This window comes from Gasterosteus aculeatus, chromosome 9 (genome assembly GCF_964276395.1).
Source record: "Gasterosteus aculeatus chromosome 9, fGasAcu3.hap1.1, whole genome shotgun sequence".
Lineage (NCBI taxonomy): Eukaryota > Metazoa > Chordata > Actinopteri > Perciformes > Gasterosteidae > Gasterosteus > Gasterosteus aculeatus.
Window position 1 is genome coordinate 6,234,814 of NC_135696.1, and position 22,452 is coordinate 6,257,265.

Genomic DNA, 22,452 nt, shown 5'->3' on the forward strand with positions numbered 1-22,452 from the left:
ACGCTGACCGTCCGTCAGGCTCCAGGGGACCGTCCGGGGAAAAAGGCCTTTTCCAGGATCACCAGCTGATGATCCTGCCTCATACCTCCTTAGACAAGAGAGAAAGGACCGGCGGAAACCAGAGGAGTCCTGATTGACGTCACGTGTATCCAGCGAAAAAGAATTAATTTCTACTAACTCGGGTAAGAAGTTGAAATTCCAATTATAAAGTAACAGTAAGAGTTGAACATAACGGAAACGGATGACTGATCAAGTGGTTGTTATAGTCTGGGGAATACAATTATTATCATTATTTTTTTTTTAAACATTTTGGGTTTTTATTTGTTTTATTTTTTTATTATTTAGTACATGATTCCGGGATATTTCTAATGCATCATTTTATGCGAAGGTAGATAGGATCGTTCGACTTCACTCGGAACAAATTCTCCGAGATCGTAACGTCGCTAGACTACAAGTAGAAGACAGGATTGCTTACGGTAAAGATTTCACTCGGAACAAATTCTCCGAGATCGTAACGCAGATCGCTTGACTACCCGGGTAAAATAAGACCGTTGTTATTGACCAAACGTGAATTCCACCTGTGGAATAAGATCGTGGAAATAGCGTACGTGAATTTTATGCTGAAGCAGGTAAAACGATATCACTGTTATTGATAACCAAACGTGAGTTCTACTGAATTACCCTTAGAATAAGATCGTGGCAATATCGAAGCGTGAGTTTTACGCTGAAAAACATTCAAAACGATATCACTGTTTTTGTTAACCAAACGTGAGTTCTATTGAATTACCTTTAGAACAAGATCGTGGCAAAATTGAAGCGTGAGTTTTTGAGTGGGGTTTTTGCAAAGTTTTTCCTCGAGTAAAGAAACTAAGCCTTACGGTGACGACTGTATTGTAATAAGTAAACCGGTAGGGTCCACCAGTAAAAGATGGGTGGCCAGTCCGCAGAACACACGGAACGTCGGGTCCGATTGTGGCAATGATGCAGCAGAAATACGGGAAAACATGTACAGAGTGTCTCCCATACTGGACAAAAGAGTTTGGGTTTCCAGAAAACGGCTCGTTGAGTGCCGCTAAACTTAAAATGTTAAGAGGGGATTTGGAAGGTTGGAAGAAAGGTTAAAAAAAAAAAAAAAATGGAAAGTGGTAAAAAGATCTAAGTTAAAGACTTGGAAATAATAGAGAAAAAACAGACATGTCTGGCACAATGGGAAATGGAATGTGAATGCAGGGAGAGAAAACGAATGATGAAGAAAATGACGTGTTTAAAAACTGAAAAACCTGACATTGAAACACAGAATAATCCATGTGTGTCTTCTCCACTGTATCCATCCCTGACAGGGGCAGGCGGTCCTCTCCTGAACACGTGTTATCAAATTCCTGCACCACCTCCAGTCCAACAATCACCACCACCGTACAACCCCGATCCTACGGTTGGCAGACCTGTAACACGCAGTCAAACCCGGCTGGGAGACCAGGGAGGTGCAGACGTCAAATCATGCTCACCCCTCAACCCATTCAGACCTGACCCCACAGCTCAGTCCACCCGACTCTGCATGGTCAATCCACGACCTATCCCCCTGGAGGGGCACAGCCGGCAGAATTGTGGATTTTCTTAACACCACCATGGACAGTAAACTGGACGGGTCTTATATTCAAGCCCCCATGTTTCAAGTTCCAGGGCCACAGGATGGACCACCTGCCTCCCATCTGCCCACCATAAAAAATGGCGTGGCTTTTGGAAAAGAGTTCCTGACGTTATGCAAAGACATAACAGCCATCTGTGCTGCTGTGGTTGCGGCCTTCCCAGTCAACATGGCCCTCATCAACAGCACGAAACAAGGTAAAGCCGAAGATGTAACATTTTACTATCAGCGTCTTGTGGCTGCCTTCCAGATTCACATCGGTCTCGAGGAGCCCACAGACATAACCAACATGACTGTGTGGGAAACTCATCTCAAGAACGCCTTCATGAACGGGCTTCTGCCAGACGTCAAAACTGCCACTGAACACTCTGTCGTGGGTCTGGAAGATGCAAGGCTCACAGAAGTGGTAAAACATGCACGACACAATTATAAAATGCATGGGGAAAATCAAATGTGTCAAGACAAACGCAGCAAGCAGACTCAGGAGAAAGCCCAGCTTCCGATGCTCCAAGCCGTAAAACAGTTGACACTGGGTGCAGAAGGAGGACGAGACCCCCACCCATCCGGAAATACTTATGGGAGGGACCAACAGAGAGGACGAGCGTATGGAATAAATCATGGGAGAAGAGGGCGTTTTCAAGGAGGGGCCCCACGAGAAGTGCAACCCGATGAATGCTTCCTCTGTGGCAAAACAGGACATTGGTACAAAGACTGCCCCTACCGTTCAAACCAGGTACGTCAGCCACATGGACGACAGAGGGGGTCAACAATTCGGCACTTCAGACTGACGGTGTGTGTGGGATGGAGATTGCACGTGTGAAGGGATGACTACTGCTGCCTCTCCAAAACAGGGAAGTGAAACACACCACACACAAACACAATGCTGCAACGAAGACCTGCTTCCTCGCACGCACACCCACATACACATGCACACACAATGCTGCAATGAAGACCTGCTTCCTCGCACGCACACTACAGAACAACATGCTGTTTTGCTCAGCATCATTTCTCACTTAGAGCAACAGAATACATCCACACCACCACCACTCACGTATGCTATGTTTTCATCAGATGCATACAAAGATATGCCAACTACAAGAGTAATTGTGGAAGGGAAAGAATTGGCGTTTTTAGTAGACTCCGGAGCTACTCATTCAGTAATTCAAGAAAAACCTTTTCCAAATCAAAAAATGAGTGGGCGATATGTATATTCTCAAGGGGCTTCTGGTTTGACTGTGACAGAAAAATGTACTGCACCTATGGCGAGTGTACACTCTGACGAGACTGACCTAAACCCTGACATAAAAGTAAAACTTTTTTCTTTTTTACTCTCTTCACTCTGTCCCATAAATCAGATGGGCAGAGACTTGATGTGTTCATGTGGTATTTGTTTGACGTCATCTCCAGACGGCCTTAAAGTGGTTCGGCGTAGAGCAGCACTCCAAATGGTGCAAAAGGCTCCCTCTAATCCTCTTTTTGTGTATCAGTGGTGGATCCCGATCGATGAAGCTCGGAGGCTGAGCCAGGCTGGTGAAGCACGGGTTTCTCCTCATGCAGACGTATGAACCCTGAACACCTGCATTGCACAACATGTGTCTCAGAGGGTCCAGACGGCTCTTTTGAAGAGACATTTTTTGAGGCCCTCAATGATGCAATTGCCTGTTCTACTTTGTACTGGTCAACTTGTAAATCTGTTGTCTCTGTTTCTCTGTCTCCCACACAGAAAGAACTGTTTCAAGTTCCCGGCTCCTATCCCCATGTCTCACTGTCTAAAGGACGCCTTGACCAATGGAGGGATTTGGGACCATTTGTGGCTCAGTGTGAATCTCTCACTGACTGGGAGGAGACAATCGATCCACTCGTTCTGCGCTCCGCCTCTACAGGGTTTCACAGAACTCACTGTGTACACGGTTGCGTATTTCTCCGCAAAACTCGACCCTGTCGCTGCAGGACTGCCACAATGTTTGCGCGCTGTGGCCGCGGCTGAAGAGGCGCTCACTGCCTCACGTGACATAGTGGGTTACGCACCACTCACTCTGCTCGTTCCGCACGCGGTTTCTTTGATTCTCCTCGAACAGAAATCATCTCACCTCTCTGCGGCTCGTTATTTGCGTTACACACCTGGACATGCCGAATGTCACTATAAACGTTGTACTAACCTAAACCCTGCATCATTACTTCCTATTCCTGGGGATGGGGAGGACCACAACTGTTTGGCTGAGCTCCAAGCTCAGTGCACTCCTCGCCCTGACCTAGTGGACGCTCCACTAACTAACAGCGACATGGTAATGTATGTGGATGGATCCGCCTCCCGCGATCCTCAGTCTGGTGAAAATTGTGTTGGTTTTGCTGTTGTTTCTGACTCAGGTGTGCTGTGTTCAGGTCCTCTGCCATGTCACCTCTCAGCCCAGGCAGCCGAGCTCATCGCTCTGACCGAGGCCTGTAAACTGGCTACGGGTAAAACGGTCACAGTTCACAGACTCTCGCTATGCGTTTGGTGTAGTACATGATTTTGGGGTGCTGTGGAAACACAGGAACTTCCTTAAACCCGACTGTAGTGGCTATTTGTCCATAAATTTAAACAAAAACAAATAATAACAAACTTCTCAAATGGCCACTCGAGGCTACGTCATGGTTAGGCTTTACGCAGGTTCAGAGGTACCAAAGCAAAGTCCATAACAAGATTGAGTTTGAGGCGGTTTATTCACACACATAAGCAAGCTCACAGACATTTCTGCTGCCTCTCTCACGCTGGTAAAAAACCATATGCCCTCGTGCCTGAAGTACCTCCCACCTTGACCTACTTATGCAAATGAACATAACACCATGTGACCAATAAACGACAATACGAGTAAAGCATAAATACAAAATACACCAAATTAACTTTAACAGGAAAAGAAAAAGAAATAAGTAAGGCTATAAATTAACTTAAACCCAAAATAAACAAAAATAAAAATATAGCTCCAACAACCCAGCCCCTAATTGTAACGGTACTTTACCCACAATTAACCTTAGCTTTAACACAAAGGAGCTATTTTCTAATTGTAGCTTAAGCATTAAACTGGAATCTTCACATCTTCGGATTCTCCATATCTGAAAGAAACAAACAGATGGAAGACAGAGATAGGAGAAAGAATGAGTTGTATAGTCAATTATTAGCCTCCAAGAGAAGACAGAGCTTGGTTATTGGTCTGTCCAGGACGCTGATCTTCGTTTGGACCTTCACAGAGCGAACCAGTCCTCGGGAGTCAGCTATGGCGCTTAGCACTCTGCCCATCATCCATGAGCCTCTTGGAGCTGTGGCATCAGCGATTACGACAATATCTCCTGGAATAAAGTTTCTCTTTTGCTTCGTCCATTTTTGCCTTTCTTGCATTACAAGCAAATACTCCGCTGTCCATCTTTTCCAGAAAAGCTCCGCAACGTACTGCACTTGCCTCCATCTCCTCTTAATGTACAGATCAGATTTCTCAAACAGACCTAATGGCAGAATGGGCTTGCCTTTTAACAGGAGAATGTGATTTGGAGTAAGCGCTTCTAAATCATTGGGATCTTCTGAAGCCTTAGTTATTGGCCGGTCATTGAGTATCGCCTCCACCTCGCAAAACAGCGTTTGCAGGCCTTCCTCGTCCAGCAGTTGATGTCCAATAACAGAGGTAAGTACACTGCGCACAGAGCGAATCAGACGCTCCCAAACGCCACCTTGGTGAGATGCAGCTGGGGTGTTAAAACTCCACGTCATTCCTTCCTGCACAAAAGTCCTTTCAATTTTAGAGTGATTTAAAGCGGCCAATGCCTGCCTCAGTTCCTTCTTCGCACCAACAAAATTTGTGCCATTATCTGACCTTATACTTGTCACAGGTCCCCTTCTGCAGATAAATCTTCGCACAGCATTAATGCAGGAGTCTGTGTCGAGGGAGTGTGCCACCTCAAGGTGTACTGCGCGGCTACTCATACAGGTAAATATCACTCCATATCGCTTCAGCACAGTTCTCCCTCTCCTCCAATGGTCCAAAATAGTCCACTCCCGCATTTGTAAAGGGTGCGTTATCAGGCACAACTCGTTCCTCCGGTAAGTCGGACATCTTCTGTTCTCCAAGCTTTCCTCTGTACCTTCTGCACACTGTACATTGTGAGAGAATCTTCCTGGCCGCAGAGTTGGCATTTATGATCCAATACTTCTGTCTCAATCTGTGCAGCATGTAATTGCGTCCAGCATGTCCAAGTTGGCAATGGATGTAACGCAATATGAGCTGGGAAACATGCAAATCCTTTGACAGAATCACAGGATGCTTTACCTCCCACGGCAGAACAGACTCAAACAGACGTCCACCAACTCTGAGGATGCCATCTTCGATGAAGGGGTCGAGGCGATACAGAGGACTGTCTTTAAAAACAGTCTTTGGGTCATGTTTTAATGAGGAAATTTCAGTACTGAATCTTTGGTTTTGCGCAAACTGAATTATTGCCTTTTCGGCTTCCTCCAACCGCTCTGGTGTCAAGTTGGATTTTCCAAGTGCGGCTTTGAATTTTTTAATCTCCTTTTCCACATTCTCATTCTGGTTGACCACATATTCTTTTCTCTTTCGGCTCAAAAGTAAAAGTCTTTCTTTAAGCTCCAACAGCCAGGCCACTGATGTTTTAAGCTTTCTCCAGGATGAAAAATAGTGAATGAGCTGACTGAGGGGATTGTCACTGTGTATTGTAACAGCATTCACCTTAAGTTCCCTTTTCACCTCTGCATCATCCGATGGAATGGAAGAGGCGTCCAAGTCGAGTTTCGGCCATCTGGTGGGGGGCAAGTGCAAAAAGTCCGGTCCTTTTAGCCATTTTCCTTTTCCAAACTCCTGAGCTCTTAGTCCTCGAGAAGCTTCATCTGCAGGATTGTCTTTGGTGTTTACATACCTCCACTGATCTTTGTCTGTGGATTCTCTTACGGTGCTGACACGATTGGCAACATATGTGTGAAAGCGCTTTGTTTCATTAAAGATGTACTTGAGAACAGTAGTGCTATCGGTCCAAAAGAATGACCTTTGCAATGGCAACTGTAGCTCTTTCAACAGCATTGTGTTCACTCGAACAGCAAGCACAGCTGCAGCAAGCTCAAGGCGTGGAATGGTTAGTTGCTTTAGAGGAGCGACACGAGCTTTGCCTGTGATAAATGAAACATGCACATTGTCAGTGCTCTCCAATCTCAAGTATGAAACAGTGCCATATCCTATTTGACTAGCATCTGAAAAATGATGCAGTTCTGCTTTCAATTGTGTTCCAAAGTTTTTGGGTTTAATGCACCGTTCCACTTTAAATCCACTCATATGTTGAAGTTCAGAGAGCCACTCAGACCAATGTTCAGAGACATCACAGGGAACTGGCTCATCCCATTTGAAGTTCATTCTGCACAGCTCCTGTAACAGTAACTTGGCAGGGATTATGAAAGGAGACAAAAAAACCAGCGGGTCGTAAAGAGAGCTCACCACAGAAAGGATGCCCCTCCTAGTGTGTGGACGTTCCTGCACTGCAGTCCTGAAGCTGAACGTATCTCCTTGAACACACCATTGCATCCCCAGAGCTCTTTCCACAGGGAGTTGGTCCCTGTCCAAATCCATGTTCTCCAAACCCACTGCTCTGATGTTGCTAGGAATAAGTGCAAACACATTTGAGTTATTTGTGACCCACTTTTGGAGATGGAAGCCACCTTTTTTACAGAGAGATGTTAATCCATGTATGAGCTTCACTGCATCTTCCTCTGTCACAGTGGACTTAAGACAGTCGTCCACGTAGAAATTTGTCTTGTCTGTACGAAGGACATCGGGTGAATATTGCAGTGCATTATCCTCAGCAGTTCTCCTCAGTGCATAGTTTGAGCAGCTTGGAGAGGATACAGCTCCAAACAAATGCACGCACATCCTGTATTCCTCTGGCTCCGCTGTAGTGTCTCCATTGGGCCACCATAGAAAGCGCAAGAAGTTAACGTGCTTATATGGCACCCGGACCTGATGGAACATGGCGTTGATATCAGCCATAACAGCGATGGGCTCTTCTCTAAACCGAAGAAGGACACCAATTAGCGTGTTAGTGAAGTCTGGGCCCTGCAAGAGCTGACTGTTCAATGATGTACCTTTGTAGGTACAGCCGCATTCCAGAGTGGGCTCATTTGTGGGAACCTTTTCTGCATATCCTTGCTCTAACATGTTGTTAAGGAAATCAACGTATTGAGCCTTGAATGAACTATTTCTATTAAATCTCCTCTTCAGGCTTTGGAGTCTTTGTAGTGCAATGCAGCGATTATTTGGCAAAACAGGATCGTCAATTCTGAAAGGTAAGTCAATGTAATAATGTTCATTGTTAAGCACTGTCGTACTCTCCACAATTTTCATGAATTTAATGTCTTCTCTTGACATCTCAAGTTGTTCATCACTTGTTCTTTCAGTAAAGTCATGATTATACTGTTGCATCAACATACTTTCCAAGTGTTCCACAGATATGTGATTAGCAGTTACAACAACGCATCCTGATTTGACACCAGTACCTTCAGAGTTTCCAGCACGAAGAGGCCCGTTTATGACCCAGCCAACTCTGGTCCTCACTGGATACAGTCCACCACATTGACTATTTATCAGTTCCCATGGCTCCAAAACTTTAGGCGAGTCGGTTCCAATGAGCAAGTCTACATCTGCATCTACTTCATGTAGCCTAATGCTGCTCAAATACGCCCATTTGGCAACATCATCCTGACATGGCACATTGATTTTAGATACAGGCATTTTTGTTTGTGTCAGAACAGATGGTAGCTCAATAAAGTCATCGGTGTCAAATCCAGACACCTCCAGACCAGTTACTATAGTAGTGCTAATGGTTTTAGTCTGCCCCATTGTCCTCAACACTACATTACAGTTTTTTCCTGATACTCCCAGCCTTTCAGCCATACTTGTAGTACAGAAAGTCCCAGAGCTCCCAGGATCCAGGAAAGCATAAGTATGCACAACTTTATTACTTTTCCGACTTTTCACCTGCACAGCCACAATGGAAAAAACTGCAATATCCTCTTCACCAGCCCCAATATGACCACACGTCTGCTGCTTCCCGGATACAGTGCTCACAGTTTCTTTGGAGGTTATCCTTGTAGTATCCTCCTTCTCCACATGCAGGACAGATGGATGTTTCCTGGGACACACTTCACAATCCAACCGACCCCTACAGTCTTTGCTCGTGTGTCCATGTTTCAAGCACCCAAAACAAACGCCCGTCTCCTTTAGAAACTGAATCTTGTCCTGTTGTGTCTTTCTTCTAAACTGAAAGCATTTTTCCAGAGTGTGATTGGTAAGATAGCAGAACATACATTTGAGCTGGTTACTGTGAGCTGTCAAGTTTTCCATTTCTTTATGTCCATCCTTTGGTGCATTAATGCTCGTGGCAAATGTACCACTTTTCCTTTTCTGCTTAACTTGCATGGATAGCTTTGTATAGCTGGCTGGAGAAACATCATTAATATTTCCAAACAGAGGATCTGAAACAATTTTGACTTGTTTTTCAATGAAATTCACAAAATCAACATACACTGCTCTGCTTCCAGTTTGCTCCAGTATGTCACATGCCACATTTCTCCACTTTTCCCTCAGCTTGTATGGGAGTTTCATTAGGATTGTCCTGAGGTTAGCTGGCATGTCCAACTCCTTCATGTACTTTATATGATGTACTATGTTGGAGCAACCTCGAAGGAACAAAGCGAATGACTGCAGAGCGTTAACATCCTCAGGTTTTATTGAGGGCCAGTTGTTGATTTTGTCCATGTAAGCAGAAGAGATTTTATGTTCACTGCCAAAATGTTCAATCAAAAGCGCTTTTGCTCTTTGATAACCTGGTTCAGAGGGCATATGCTGACAACTTCTTACAATGTCTCTTGGTTGCCCCCTAGTGTACTGTTCTAGGAAGTACAGACAATCACTGAAATTTTGAGTTTTATCCTCAATGCAATTTTCAAAGGCTCTGAGAAAAGATTTGAAATACAGGAGATCACCATCAAATACAGGTATATTTCTCATAGGTAGAGCAGAGGCTGTGTTTTGTTGGACCAACAGCGCAGTTATTTCATTTTGACGCTGCATGATATTCAAAATGTCCGGAGAATTGGTGGGTTGATTATCGTCACAAACATCTTGCGAACCAAGTGATTGTGTACCTTGCCTTTGAAACACAGAAATGACATTAGGTATGGGTATTTGTTTTACAACATGTTTGGGTTGAACACCAACAGGGACAGAATTTAACAAGCGACTGGAGGTAGGTTCAGAGCTTTTATTGGTGGGCACATAGCGTTCAGCATTCGGATTTAGTTCATATGTCCCTTGAATTTCTGACCTTTTCAAGTAAGAATTCATGCCATCTGATGTTTGAGATGCACATCTTGACACTTTAGAGCCACACTTTGAGCTTACTTGCAGAACCTCCAATTTTGCATTTGTCACCTTTAATTCTGCCTCCAGAGCAAGTTGTTCCTTTTCTCTCCTTAAATGTTCCCGTTTCTTCCGTAATTCCTCTTGTTCAAGTCTTATTTGTTCCTCCTGCGCCTCCAAAGTGTGCTTTTGTTTTAGAGCAGCCATGCGCTCCTGTAATGCTGCTCTCTCTACTTGCGCTAATATTTTTGCAGATGCACTGGATGAAATCCTTGACAATTTAGAGCCAGCCTTTGAACGCGCTGCAGAACCTTTATTGGATACACTGTCCTCAGGCCCAATATCAGTTTGATTATCAGGTGGTTTAATTGGAAGTTCATATGAATGGCCTGTATTTGATAACCAGCATTTGACGTCATCAATAAAGCTTGAAAAACACTTCTCCTTTCGTTCAAAATATTTATCTTGTTTCTCCTTCTCATCCTGAGGTATGTCCAGTGACACAAATGATAAATGATGTTGTTTTGCCTCATCAACACATATTATTATTTGATCCAAAAGAGACTTGACTGCATCAATATTGTCTGCAGAATGCATCAACTTATCCATCTGATTCATGTACGATTTGGCTCGTTTGCATTGCATCGATCTCTTTTCCTGACACGTTTGCATAAAAAACATCATTCCTTTAGCAGTAAAACTTGTGCGTCTTCTTGTAGGAAGCGCCGTGTCGCTTTTGGCTTTAGATGCAACGTCAGACATTTTACCCTTTGTTGATGCCGGTCATGTACACACACAGTTGTTTGCAAAGATTGAATACAGCACATACCTTGTGGAACTTTGTTTGTTGCGGTGGTTGCCTTTGTACACGGAGTTGAATGCACGCAGTAGCTGTTGTTGCGCGCGGCCGTGCGCGTTACCTGTAAAGGCTTTGGGCCTTTGCGAATTCAAATTGCAGCAAATAATATCCTCCACTCCGTAGTGCAGCTCCAGCGCTCCAGTAGCTTCACCGTTATCCAGTACGGTGTCCAGGGAAACTTTACACTGTCGGATGGGTCGTATTATTCGATGTTTGCACTGTATCCAGCCCACACCTCCGTCACTCCTAGGCCCTTTTCTTTGTTTGTCTCCCGCATCCAGGTGAGTAATCCACTTTCGAAACGGTAATCCAGCAAACGACAAGTCCAGTATCCACGTAAACCAACGATATATCCAGGGCGGGTTTTTTACTTATTGTAGTGGCTATTTGTCCATAAATTTAAACAAAAACAAATAATAACAAACTTCTCAAATGGCCACTCAAAGCTACGTCATGGTTAGGCTTTACGCAGGTTCAGAGGTACCAAAGCAAAGTAATGTCCATAACAAGATTGAGTTTGAGGCGGTTTATTCACACACATAAGCAAGCTCACAGACATTTCTGCTGCCTCTCTCACGCTGGTAAAAAACCATATGCCCTCGTGCCTGAAGTACCTCCCACCTTGACCTACTTATGCAAATGAACATAACACCATGTGACCAATAAACGACAATACGAGTAAAGCATAAATACAAAATACACCATATTAACTTTAACAGGAAAAGAAAAAGAAATAAGTAAGGCTATAAATTAACTTAAACCCAAAATAAACAAAAATAAAAATATAGCTCCAACACCGACGGCAAGCCGTGTTTACCTAAACACTATTTTGCCCATTATGCTAAGTTGACTCATGGGTTAGACCATGTGTCAAAAGGGGGAATGTTACGTGCACTTAATGAGACGTGGTTTACAAAAGGGTTCACAGCATATGCACAAAAATTCTGTTCTGCATGTGTCACCTGTTCTACTCACAATGTAGGCAGGCCCGTGGGCGTGTCCAGCCAGGCTGCACACCCACCACCAACCCGCCCGTTTGAGCACATTATGATGGATTTTGTGGAGTTGTCTCCATCACAAGGTAAGAAACACTGTCAAGTGATGGTGGACATGTTTTCCAAGTGGGTGGAGGTTTTTCCATCAAGCAAACATACCGCTACAACAGTAGCCAAGGCCCTAATTTCTGAAATCATCCCTCGATGGGGCATTCCTTCTAAAATATCAAGTGACAATGGTTCTCATTTTGTCAACCAGACCATTACAGAATTAAGCGCATACCTGGGTATTGATTTAAAAACACACTGCGCATACCATCCAGCCAGTGGAGGGATTGTGGAACGAGAAAATGGCACACTCAAAACCAAATTGGCAAAATGCTGTGCAGACACAGGTCTGCCCTGGACAAAAGCCCTGCCTCTAGTGTTGATGTACATGTGCATGAGAAAACGAACACGAAGCTACCTGAGTCCCTTTGAGATATTGTTTGGTTTTCCTCCTCACGTAGGAACCGAGGCACTGAAGGCACCACTCCCTTCGACCGCATTATGCGAACATGAAATGTTAAAATATTGTGCACAACTGTCTTCTGCTCTGTCTAACATACGACAACAGGTTGCAGCCGCCCTCCCAAAACCAGCTGAAGGACCACTCCACAAGCTGAAACCTGGTGACTTTGTGATGGTGAAAGACTTCAGAAGAAAAAACTGGAAAGCACGACGCTGGCAGGGACCATTCCAGATCCTCCTCGTCACCCAAACAGCTGTCAAAGTAGCTGAGAGGGCAACTTGGGTCCACGCGTCCCATTGCAAGAAGGTTCCAGTACCATCAGTGGGCTCAGGCGACCCTACCCCCACAACAAGTGTGAATCAACCGACACCACCGATCCAGTGACCACGGACGGGCAGTTGACTGACAGACACACAGTGCATTGTGATCTGTGTTGACTGTCTACAACGCGGATGCCTCACAAGAAAGAAGGTTGGCAGACTCCACATCCCAACGTGTACCTGCGGACCAACACAAGAAGAAGAACACGGCCAGGACCCCTCCACATAGACACAGAAGTTGTTTGTGTCACTACGGTTTTATTCATATTATTGCTTGCTTCAGTTTCATTATCTAAGTATCTTTTTGTGATTTTGTAATCAGCCATCTAAAGAGTGGTTTACACTTGCTTGCTAAACATATTTTTTTGCAATATTACGTGTGATTAAATAATAATCAAAAGAGTGGAATGTAATGGTAAAAATATGTTATAAGATTGTTTTCTGCTAAAGCCGTGTCTCAAGTGTCCTGTATTTGACCCTGATGTGCAAAGAGCAGTATGATACAAAATGTTGGTTTGCAGCTGTGCTCTGAGAAGGGAGGACGGTTGACTCGATCTCATAGAAGCTTCAAAACAAAGGACTCCTCTTCATGGCCTTGGTTGATATCTTATTCTGCACGAAAGTTCTGGATCCAAGTTTTACTTTCATGTCAAGTAACAATGATTTGCAGCGGCCATTTAGGAGGATCTTGTGTGTGTGCTACCCTCAGCTTCACCTGGGTTCTTATCTCAACCTGCTTTGCAGCTTCTCGTAGCTGGCACGGAGAATGTCCTTCATATGTGTATAAAAGCTCAGTGTCTTTTGTGCTCGGAGACGCCATTTCCACAGAGCACTGTGATACGTGCCTGTGTATTTGACCTCCTGCTTGCAAGCAATAAATGGACTTTTTGCAACTTTGATCATTCATCAAGACTCTGTTTTATCAGACAAATCATTCTCTTCTACCGAGCTTTTATTGAAATATTCCACAACAGTACACTTACATCATCAGTCAGCCACGGCATGAGCATTGAAGTTTGCCCCAACAGTTCTGGTGGGCAAACACTCCGAATGTCTTTTAAAGACACTGCATATCGCCTCGATATTTCAACTATAGTTGCCGTTTCGGCACGGCATCCTGTGAATAGTTCTTTGAGTTTTTCCTTAACACACACATATGATAACAAAATGAGTGTTTAATTTATCGCTTCATTTTGGACAAACAAGAAATAACACAAATATTTACAGATTACCTGGTCCTTTACAGTGATTGCATAGGATCGTGCAACAAATGACGACTTCATTCGTTTATGTTCAATGTTTTGGCCCACCGAAGGAAGAAGTGGATTTTCCTTTGCTTCGAACAAAATAACAAAGAAAAACAAAGATTGATAATTATGATCCTCAACAATTAAAAATATAGGTTAAGCTGTATATTTTATCAAGTATTATTTAGAAGAATTACTATAGCATAGTATATACTAATCAAACTTACCGGCAGACTGCAGTCCCAGCATCCCATGAAGTTGAAGGTTGTGTTTATTCTTTCATTATGCAGGTCGATGAGCACCCTTAAGGTTTGTTTGAAGTGTGGCTCGTTCATTTGGCACAATGAATATTTTACCGAAGAAAGTACACGATTGAACTGCTCTGCAACAGATGAGTTCACCTCTCTCCGTAAACTAGGGCAGATGTTGAGGCTTCTCAACTTCTCTTCTGGCCTTCTTTGGTTTTTCTGGTGGAATCTGTCGTACAGGGAGTACCTGTCTGATGTCTTTGTGATAGGATGCCTTGCTGCCATCCTAACACTATCTGGCATTTCCTGCAGTGGTAATGTTGATCGCAGGTTCTTCACCCACTGCAGGTCCTTCACCCACTGCAGGTCAACCTTTAATTGTTTATCAGCCGCCAGTTTCCTGTTGTTTGATGTTGTGCCACAGAGTCTTCCGTCAAATGGCTGGAAATATTGCTGTTTTGTGCGGTTGTTTGTGTGACGAGCAACCTGTCCTGCAACGTCCGAAATGTCCGAAGTGTTTAAAACTCAGCAGCCCGTCCGTGTGATCTCTAGCGGACTCTGTCCAGAAGAGAATGTTGACGTAATACACAACGCCATGCGGACAGCTGAAGTGAAGTACTCCACCTTCAGAATAAAAAACAAGATTTTAAATGGCAATCATATAACTAAAGTTTATAGAATGTAAAAAGAAGAAGAATTTTCACAAATAATATCACACCACCAGCTTTCTGCAGTTTCACAAACAGCTTTGGGTAAACATCTTTGAAGTTTAATAATTCCTGAAGCCTGTTCAGCATGTCGGCTATGGACCCCTCTGAGGAGACACCCAGGGTGTCACAAGCTTCCTGGAGATCCTTTTTCTGTGGCTGAAAAATTCCAGAGGCCCATTTCAGTACTTTCAAACACAAATATAATTATGTCACATCTTTTATCAATAGTAGAAATATCTATCGTATGGAGAATAAATAACTTGCATACATCAAAATAGTAAGATTGTCAATGTGTGTACCTTCTTTGACTCAATCAGTTTGAGTATTATGTCCTCATTTATTTTTTTGGGAGGATGTTTGAAATCTCCAGTTTTCCTTTTCATTGCCTTTTTAACTTCTGTTTTAGGGAGAACGTTTCCAACTCTGGTGTGCTCTCCCATCCAAGGTGCCAAAGTGGAGTGGCCAACAGATAAGCAATATGGATTCGCCACCGAAGACCCTATTTGTAAAACATATCATATTGAACATTCATTTGTTCAAAGGTTTAGTTAGTGGAGCATATACATAATTACATAATTATAATATATATCACTTTAACAATTTGGTCCAAACCTGATATGAGGCCCTCAGCAATTTGTGACCGGTCCAGATCCGACCACACCTTGACAATGTCCACCTGTAGGTCCTTGTCCGCTATGGTGTCTGGATCAGGCCTTTTAAATGTCCCAACTGCAAATGAATTTGTTTACATAATTACAAAACCGTGCTGAACATAGAACTCTCATAGAAAAACATAACCTCTAACTTTGTTTAAATTAAACAAGATTGACCATTATACAAAACTGGATGTACAAGCAAGTCATTTATTATAGAGCCCTTGTAAATCTAACACCCTTAATACAGGCACATATTTGCATCTGTTGAAATCTTCATTATAATTTTAATTTTAGCAGGGAGATATAACAGAAAGCTAAAATATTCTTACGAGGGACATCGAAGGCCAGTTTCCAATTTGCATCTGCTACAATGACGGCTGGGTGGTATCCACACTGGTAACAGAAGAAGTCAAACTTGAAGTCTGACAGTGAAAGGAAGTGATGGAATGCTCTCCACACTATTTGATGGTGGTACCGGTTGTCATTGAAAAATGACAGAGTGTCAAGCATCCGTCAACTGGTTGTCTTGTTCTGTTATTGAAAAACATGATAAACAAATATCCATTTGTACATAATTTTGTACATGCTTTAATATGCTTAACCTTTTCATGAAAGACACTGTTGTCTTTGACTAAAGTGCAAAAAAAACATTAACAGATGTGTTACCGACAAACCCGACAGGAGAAGCTCACACAATGGCAGTGTTACGATCACACGGTTGTTAAAGTTGTGAAATCCGGAAGAATAATCCTGGAATCTCACAACGTTAGCACACGTCGGGCAATGTTTTTCCGCAACTGAAACACCTATAAAGAAAATTAAAAGTTGAATCATGCATACACAAAGCCTTCTTTAGCAGTCTGGCTGTTGAGGCCAGATATAATGTGATCTCATCAGGGGAACATCCATGTAAGAAATAATTGTTGATTTACCTTTATGGACATAGCTTATCCCGTACACCATTGCCTGAGTGGTGATAATCTTTAAAGGATTCAGTGCTGGAGGTGTGGGGCCTGGACAGTAGGGGCAGGTACTTTCCGAAGGCACAAAACATTCTGGTGGCTGTTCCTCCTGAGTCCTCAGCTTAACTGGCAAGTCTTGCAGACATGGGATCCGCTTTTTTGTTGCCAGGTACTCAGTCATTACACAGATGTTTTGCGTGTTGAGGTTGTGTGGCTCACATGTGATGCTGCTTTCCACCATGTGAGTTTCCAAGTCAGCAATGTCCTTCATTTGGATGTCCGAGGATGCCAGTGTGCCTGGGGACTGCTGGAAAATCCACCACATTCCCATCATACGATGGATGCAGCGGTGCGATCGACCAGTTCCCCGACACTGACAGTTCCACTGTCCTCCCACTGAATCAAACGTCACCCTTGTCCTCCCAAAGTGACACCAGTTGTCCGTTTCATTTGTGAACACCGAAAAGAAATACCACCGTTTCGAGTATCTCTCATCTTCAAAGAAGATAGGAAAAACACTATTGACTCCGTCATTGGTGGCAGCAATGTTGTGTTGTTCACATTCCCCCCCCCCACTCAGATGACATTAGGCCTTTGCTAACCATGTCCTGCAGTGAAGTAGTTTGCAGGACTGCTGGTTTGACATACGGCCTAGCAGTCTTTGTCCTTTCCAAGTGAACACATTCCTTTCCAGGATTGCCTGATGACCAGGCAATTTTCATGAACGTGCCGCACTTCTCCACCTCACAATCGAGTTGTGGTGGCTGTGTGGATTTGATCACATGAATTGGAAAAAACGGACTATGGTCGTACTTTGCAGTGACGTAGATTCCGTTTCTTATGTCAATACACATCATGGGAGATGTATCAAGATTATGTACATCTCTTATATGCCTTTTTAAGTTTTTGGGGGCACTTAGCACAGCCGTGCAATGTGGACAAGCAGAACTGTTGGGATTTGTATCATTTATGGAATCATCTGTGTTGGCTTTTCGCTTGGAAGTGCTTGGCTTCTCTGCAAAAACAAAAACAAGATATATTATCACAGCTGTCAATATAAACATAATCCTTGACTAATGCCTTTAAATGTGAAGGTTTTCTATACAACTATGTTTTCACAAACTTCGTCAGTATGTAGTTTTGGCTCTAATGTGTAATAACAAATAGGGATAGCATATCCTAGCAGTACATGCTGCCAAAATATGATGCTTAGTCTGTTTGTGCCACCTGCCAAGACATGCAGCCGACAGTGCGTTTATAGGACGGCAATAATTTATTAGATTGTTTCATGTCCCAAAGCACGAGATATGCAGAACCAAAACCACTGTGAGGTTATTTACCTCAACAGCAATATTATGGCAAACTGTTTATTTTTACAATATGTCATACACATCTGAAAGACACCACAGTACATATTCTCCTGGAAGACTAACTAAAGAACTATTATAAGATTGTTGATCATAAATGAATGTAGGTGTCACGGTGTGGTTCACTTCCTGTTGTATTTTGTAGTTTTCTGCCACTCGTGTCCCCGGGTAACTTCACTTCCTGCCTTGTCCCGTCATCCCCTGTGATCGTCTTAATAGTTTCCACCTGTGTCCAATCACCTGCACCTCCCTTGTGTATTTAAGCCGTGTGTCTCTTGTGTCACTTGTCGCGTCATTGTCATTTGCTACGCCTGTCCTTGTCTTTTGTCTTGGATGTCCGTACTTCATGCCTGTGTGTTTTTGCCCCTTGGCCTTTTGGATTTTTGTATCTTTTAACTATTAAAGCTTTTTGTTTCCTGCAAGTCTGCATTTGAGTCCTGCCTCCCACCCGCACCTGTGACAGAATGACGCAACCTAGAAAGGACTACGCAGAGTTTTTTCCCCTGGACGAGTTCAGGGGAACCCGTCTGGCAATGGGCGGTCCACGGAGTCTCCAGCGGGCTGCCCGTAATGGGGGAACGGTCCTCCCGGGGGTTCCAGCTGGGTACTTGTACTACTCCGTCTCCCCATCTGGAGCCCTCAGTAGGCATCTGGGTCACCATCCACCGCCCACCACATGGTCCCCAGAAGAGGAGGCCATTTCGTGGTCGTCCGGCGGCGATTCTTCCTGGGAGCGGGTGATGGACCATGCGGTCCGGCTCCAGGCTACCTACGGTCCCCACGCTCGGCCGCAGCGCACAGCGTCCAGCTCTGGGCCGCGACGACGTTCCGACCCTGCTCGGTCGCAGCGCACAGTGTCCAGCGCTGGGCCGCAGCAACATCCCGACCCTGCTCGGTCGCAGCGCACAATGTCCAGCGCTGGGCCGCAGCGCACAACGTCCAGCGCTGGGCCGCAGCAGATTCCCGTCCCGGCCTCCCGACCCAAGCCCATGACCCCTGATCCGACGCCCCTAACAAGGTCCACGACCCCCGAGCCAGCGCCACGATCCATGCCCCCGAGCCAGCGCCACGATCCATGCCCCCGACCCCCGAGCCAGCGCCACGATCCATGCCCCCGGTACCAGTGCCACGGTCCATTCCCCCGACCGGTACCGGCCCCACGTTCCACGCCCCCAACCCGACCGGTACCGGCCCCACGTTCCATGCCCCCGACCAGTCCCCGCGGGGATATATATATATTAAATATAATAAAATAAAATAACAAATAAATAAACAAAAAACATTTAAAAACCCACAAACACATATGATTTAAAAGTAGCCATACTATTACAAATATCAACAGCAAAACACAATTACAGCGACAAACTGACTCTCAAAGACATTATTTTCTTATTGTATAGCTCAGGGATGGGCAAACTTTTTGGCTCAGGGGCCACATTGACTTTTAAAATTTGACAGACGGGCCGGCCGGTGTCAGATGGATAGAGAGTTATATTGTCAACCAATATAAATTATAAGTAAAATCTAAAACTTAACTTAAAAAGTAAAGTGAACATACATTTTTACATTACATTGCATTTCAGTGGGTACAGTGTTGTTGGTCCCCCTTTTTTGCCAGTGCAGATAGTTTGGTGTCAGCTTTGTTCTGGCAATTCTCAGGACAGATCTGAGGTGTTCATCCATTCAAGAAACGTCTATGCTGGTCTTTTGCATTCATCATGCTTTAGGAAACTCAAGTCGGGAACGGAGAAGTGTTACAGCGGTCGTTACTATAATTTCTAATTCATAATACTCATAGTTTGCCCACCCCTGGTATAGCTGCATGTCGAGATAACTGCTTTGCAAGCCGTGGCAGCTGCTGCAGCATGTCATGGTGACTGCCGCGGCAAGTCGTGGCAGTTGCGCTCGCCAGAGGACCTGCAAGACAGGAACTGTGGCAAACTGATTGATCACGTCATGTTTACAATAGCTGGAATGATGCTGTTTAGGCCTCATGCGGTCACATTGTTCTTACTGCCTCCCCAAACAAGAGTCCTGTTGAGATAAACAGAAAAAAAATTATTAAAAAGGTGAGATAAAATATATAAACATACATACATATAAACACAGACACATAAAATTAATATATACGATGATGAACAGATATAATATACAAATCAATATCCTTTATTACTGTATCATACATATATACACACACACCTATATATAATATATATATATAATATATATATATACATACCATACATATATATCCAAATAGCTTTCACCACTTTTCAGTGCTTTTCAGTTAGTTTCAACGTTACAATGCATCAATATTTACAATTTGCATTAATTTGGGGCGCTGCCGGAAAGTGGTTATCGTAACCAAGGCTACGAGTGGTCTTAGCCCATATTACCTTAGCTGAACTTAAACGGGAAGCTATTGCATCACTTATCGGCGTTTTATGACTAAACCAATTACAACCAACAAAACTCGTACTCTTAAGCACAGAGTACAGGATAGTACAGGATAGTGCAGGATAGTATTGTCACATTTTGTCAAAATATGAAAAGAAAACTGCAACAGTCGAGGCATCATTGCCGCAAAGTCGAGGCAGCTGTCGTGAAGTTGTGGCCGCTGCCACGACTCGCCACGGCAACTCAACCCGCAGATAACAGTCGTACTTAAACTGTATTATACTGTCACATGTTGCATACATAGGAATACTAAAATTAACAGCCGTGGCACCTCTCCCTTAAACTCCCGCTCCCTTAACAGCCGTGGCACCTCTCCTTTAAACTCCCGCTACGTTAACAGCCGTGGCACCTCTCCCTTAAACTCCTGCTCCCTTAACAGCCGTGGCACCTCTCCCTTAAACTCCCGCTACGTTAACAGCCGTGGCACCTCTCCCTTAAACTCCCGCTCCCTTAACAGCCGTGATATCTCTCCCTTGAACTCCCAGTACGTCTACCAGCCGAGGCGCAGCTCCCTTAACAGCCGTGGCACCTCTCCCTTAACAGCCGTGGCATCTCTCCCTTAAACTCCCGGTACCTCTATCAGCCGATCCACCGCTCCCTTTTGTCGTTGCATGCCTCCGTTAGGTCGTGGCAAGACTCCCTTAACTCGAGGTACCGCTGGAGGTACCTCTCTCAACCGATGAACCGGCCCCTGAATTTGTGGTACCGCTCGAGGTACCTCACTCAGCCGAGGCAACAGGCGAGGCAGTTGGCGTAAACTCGAGGCAGCTGCCACGATTCGCCGTGGCACCGCAACCTGCAACAGGAAGTGCCTCAGCAAGTTGCCGGTGCCACAATTTGCGCTAGCCCTCTCTCCTTCGTCCTATAGATTTCAAATACTCACCGGGCTGCACAACTTGAGGTTGCTGTTGGATGTACTGGTAAGCAGGTGGTTGAACTTGTTGAGTGGTTTGTTGCGATGAGACAGCGATATTTACATCGGGTTGGGTGGTCGGTTGAGGTTGAGAGACTATATATATTGAGAACATGCAAATATGGGACTTTTAATTTGGAGAATCTCTAAATTTGTACAGTAAAAATGTTTCATTTGCTGTATCATAGTATTCAGTATTCCTCAACACATTTATGTTAGTCATTGTTTGGAATTATTGAGAAAGTAAAAGAAATAAATTGCAGCTAATAATGCAGCGCAAATATTGAGGAATGATCTTTTTGAACCTGCAAAGCTTTCTCACTTTGTATTATATATTCGGCATTCGCAAAGTTACATTTTGGAAATACTCACCTGGCTGCACAAATTGAGGTTGCTGTTGGATGTAAGCAGGTTGTTGAACTTGTTGTTGAAGGGGTTGTTGAACGGTCTGTTGCGATGAGACGCCGATATTTACACTGGGCTGCTGCGGTTGAGTGACTCCCGGGTTGGGGACTGGAGCGAACGGTGGTGCTGTTCCTACAAGAAAAGGTCCCTGAGCCATCGCCATGATATGTGCTGAAGGAGCCTGAGAAAAAGCCTGCAAGCAGGAAAAAATATTTTAAAAATGGGAACCAAAATGATCCTCCTAATCTAAAAATGTATTATCTGAAATTTCTGAGACAGAATGCATTAAACATGTGCTTTATCTAACATTTCCTTTGATTTTCAGCTTTTTGTTAACATTTATAAATAAAGAATAAATCGATCCAACACAGCCTGCCCACTTTTTCTCCCAGCTAGGAGAAAAGAACAAGAAAGAAAAGAGAAAGAACAAAATGCTTTCGGAAAGCATCATCACTTGCTAATTAAAGTTCAGGACCATTTCAGGGAAGTGAAGAAACTCTCTCTCTCTCTTTCTCTTTCTCTCTCTCTCTCTGTAATCTCAGGAATGTGCTGGTAAAGCTGGTTTGGTGACATTGCACCTTTCCTTTAAAATAGAACACGTTGTAGAAGGTGACTGGATGCCACTCATGTACCTTTTTATTCCATAGGACACTAAAATCTCACTACAGTAACATGCTATTTATTAGTAAACGGCTAATGCTGTGTTATTTAATATATCCAATAACATCTGTTTGTGAATCTGACAATCTGCCACAATAGGAATG

At 44.0% G+C, this 22,452-nt stretch overlaps 2 long non-coding RNA genes across 6 annotated transcripts in view; one reads left to right on the forward strand and one right to left on the reverse strand.

Annotated features, from left to right (window-relative positions):
• The window catches only part of LOC144383260 (uncharacterized), a 29,662-nt gene that overhangs the window by 6,532 nt on the left and 678 nt on the right, over window positions 1–22,452 (reverse strand). The window contains exons 2-12 of one of the 5 annotated variants that reach the window (XR_013450621.1): window positions 21,656–21,881; window positions 21,254–21,379; window positions 18,368–19,947; window positions 16,517–17,561; window positions 16,277–16,390; window positions 16,060–16,115; window positions 15,914–15,977; window positions 15,541–15,657; window positions 15,228–15,427; window positions 14,937–15,084; window positions 14,563–14,842 (exon numbers count right to left, since the gene is read on the reverse strand). This is a non-coding gene — a long non-coding RNA (uncharacterized LOC144383260). Of the gene's footprint in view, window positions 1–14,562; window positions 14,843–14,936; window positions 15,085–15,227; window positions 15,428–15,540; window positions 15,658–15,913; window positions 16,116–16,250; window positions 16,391–16,516; window positions 17,562–18,367; window positions 19,948–21,253; window positions 21,380–21,655; window positions 21,882–22,452 lie in introns of those variants that run through there. The other 4 variants (XR_013450619.1, XR_013450618.1, XR_013450617.1 and 1 more) reach the window with 4 other exon arrangements.
• Window positions 11,612–13,622, forward strand: LOC144383262 (uncharacterized). Its single transcript, XR_013450628.1, has 2 exons — window positions 11,612–11,978; window positions 12,509–13,622. It is a non-coding gene; the product is annotated as an uncharacterized LOC144383262 (long non-coding RNA).